The following is a 3,607-nucleotide window of genomic DNA, read 5'->3' on the forward strand; positions in this document are numbered from 1 at the left end:
CGAACGAATGGGGATGCGTTTATGGGTTATTGTTTAAAAAAGGTTTCAGTCTAGCATGTCGATAACCATTTAGGTATCTTTTCAGAATTATCCAAATTGCAGAGACGTATTGTGCCCTGTTGGCAAATTTCTTGAAGCCGATGGTCGATGTTACTATGGTGCAAAAGAGTGGACCGTCAAGAATTTTAGACTATTTGTAAAGATACCAATTGACGCTTCGATGGGATTGCCTCAAAATATCACTGAAAAAAAACATTAATGAAGTCTTGAGTGACGTTGAACTCATCATAAACGCTACCGTTTTAAATATTCCCATTACATTAGCTCAGACACTAGTTAATTTCAAGATAACGCAGGATATTGTCAAATTGGACTATTTCTCTGTATTAGTTGACGTTGCTCTCGAAACGGTCGATCCAGCAAAGTTTATGTCTCAAATCTACGAGTTCTTACAAATGAAATGGACCGGCACTTATGGCGATACGACATTCACATTCCGGCAGAAGTTGATGGAAGTTGATTTTTATTCGATCGATTATATTAAAGCTAAGATGTCTAAAGAAGGCAGATTCATCCCTAAATTCACACTCAATCTGAACGTTCTTAAAACCGACAACAATTTGCCCTCGTTCAATTCTGTCCCAATAAGTAAGACGTTTTTTTGTCGCTTGATTGAATTTGGTGAAGAGGAAGTGCAATTTCTGTTTGGCAACAAAGTGTTGTATGTTAAGGAATTGAGCATATATTTTGGTAACCAAGAGTTTGTTCAGTCAGAGAGAGAGGATGGAAACCATGTTGTAAAACTGTGTATGGATGATTTGCCTTTTCGCCAGATCTCATCGGGTTATGGAGAAACTCGTTTTACATTTGAATTTGTAACACGTCTGTTGACAATTGTCGTGTCACCAGTTTTAAAGCGGTTATTCTGAAGATGAAACGTTAACACTAATAAGCTATTTTGCATTGTTCATAGCTTATTGTAGGGATTGTACTGAAAATATTTTGTTGTAGAACGGTTACATGAAACCTTTTTAACTTAATTGTGTTCATGGAACAGATCGTACGATTTTACTTTTCCGCGCGAACCACTGCCAACTGATGCCTTGTACCTACTAAGAACAACATGCCACCAAAGACGGACGACCCACTGCTAACAGATGCTTGCACCTACTAAGAAAAGCATACCATCAAAGACGGGCAACCCACAGCCAACCGATTCTAGCACTTACTAAGAACAACGTGATACCAAAGACTGGCAATCCACTGCCAACCGATTCTTGCACCTACTAAGAACAACATGCCACCCAAAACGGGCGACCCACTGCCAACTGATGCTTGCACCTACTAAAAACAGCATTCCACCAAAGACGGGCGAACACTGCCAAGTGATGCTTGAACCTACTAAGAACAACATGCCACTTTAGACGGACGACCCACTTCCAACTGATGCTAGCACCTACTAAGGACAACATGCCAACAAAGACGGGAATCAATAGTCATCTGCTTCCAAAGGGTTAGGTTCGAATCCTGTTATTGACAAATTGTATCAAACTTTATTTCTCACTTAAACTTGTTTAAACCATTCCATGTATTAAAAGATTTTTACTTAACGTATTCAATGAACCCCTTGAATTTTACTTGATTATTAGAAAAATGTAGCGGTGTACGCTCAACCCACGACGTGTAGGTTACGGTATACTAAATAGATCAGTTGTGCAATGCTATACATGTTCTCACTTATAACAACAATCTCTTATTTGAAGACACAATTCTCTCTAGGGATGCTTGTCAAGACTTAATTTGGAATATTATTTTAAAACATTTGCCATTAAAATTACCAGATTTTCTTGAATCCTGGAGAATTCATGAGAGTTTTACAGTTGGTAGTAGCCGGTAAAAAGATGGTTAGTAAAACAGTGAACAGGTGCACTACGATCCTTTCCTAAATATCAGATGATCCTTTCATTATTTGAATGATTGTGCCGTTCGATGCTTTTAAGGAAATTCATGGTTATTTATAGTTCTATATTCGAAAATATTTACTTAATGTGTTCTTAAAATTATTGTTTTAACATTGAATTTATTATGTAAATTAGTTAATATATTGTTTTAGTTTTTCACATCATACCAGCAAGGTAAAGCGTCTGTTTTTACCAAAAGCTATGTTGATGTGTATATGGTGAACAATAAACGTGTTGATTTCAAAGACACTGTTTTTATTACTTGGTTATTTTAAGTCAACGTCTTAAACTTAACTCTTTACACGTGTAAAACGTAAACGATAACTGGTACATTTAAAGTTCAAACCGACCACATAACCAACAAATAAGGAGGTTTCCCACTACAATGAAAAATATTTCTCACTTGTTTAAGTTCGATATCTTCCACCTTAAATCCAAGAAAGTGCAGTATTATGTGTTGCGAATTTCCAATTCCAAATTAATAATACGAATGAAGTATTTTCAACAAGGAATTTTAAAACAAGTAAAATCAGTGCCCGATTTAGATTTCATTACATAGTTCAATAAAAATTTATTTCAAAAGCCTGGTAACAGTTTAACGTTAATGTTACCAATGTGTCAGACCAGGGCCTTGATTTAGAAATCTAGGATATGCATGGTCAGACGATGTCATTATAAATTATAACTTTTTTCAAACACATACACAAGTAAACATGTATTTGTAACTAATGTAGATGTTATAAATAGTAAAATGCACTAAGTCAGAAGGCATTTGATTTTTCTGCTGATGCGTTGGCACACCAGGTGGCTCGGTTGCAATGGTTTGATGGACTGCTTGGATGTGTAGTTACACAATATACAGTATATCAAACTGTATTATTTCAAATATGTTTGCATCTAGTATACTTATATTGCTTTTATATCATATTTACAAAATTAATGTATATGAATGATAAACTTGACTGAAATCATTTCAATGATACTGAAATCATGACAGTAATTTATATTGATAATTATTTAATATATGTTGTTTGATACAATCATGTACATCAATATCAAATGAGATCATACTGTAATTTCAGTGATGAATTTCTGTGAATTAAATTAAATCCAAAATGTAAGTCACTCCCATCTCTCTCCCGCAGCGCGCATACCTAAAGGTCCTGCTGTGTACCTATCAAGATCCAGATCCAAAAATATTATGCATAAGTATGTATCATGTTGTTTAGAGGGGATGATTTTCCATCTGTTGTATCAATGTATTGTTTTACTTTTTTAATCAGTGTGTTTAAAGATATATACATGTACTCATAGCTCCAGGGTCAGAGCTCCAGGCAATGAATATTCCCCCCCCCTGATCTTTTTTCTACTGGATATTTTAGCTAGTTCTTACATTCAATACAGTCATATATATGTTAAGTAGTATCTGTACACATTGGCAGATTAAATGTGTACATTATTTTATTTGTTTGTTAAAAAGATATAGTACAAATGTTCATGCTAGATGAATTTAGTCTTAGTCAAGTAAGCGGTATTAAAATATTTTTAAATGGTACAATTTTCTGAAATGTATACCCATTTTCTCTTGAGCACTGACCAGATATAAAATGCATACCATTAAACCACTTTTATATGAAGCCCTGACC

Source organism: Dreissena polymorpha, chromosome 10 (assembly GCF_020536995.1).
Source record: "Dreissena polymorpha isolate Duluth1 chromosome 10, UMN_Dpol_1.0, whole genome shotgun sequence".
NCBI classification, from domain to species: domain Eukaryota; kingdom Metazoa; phylum Mollusca; class Bivalvia; order Myida; family Dreissenidae; genus Dreissena; species Dreissena polymorpha.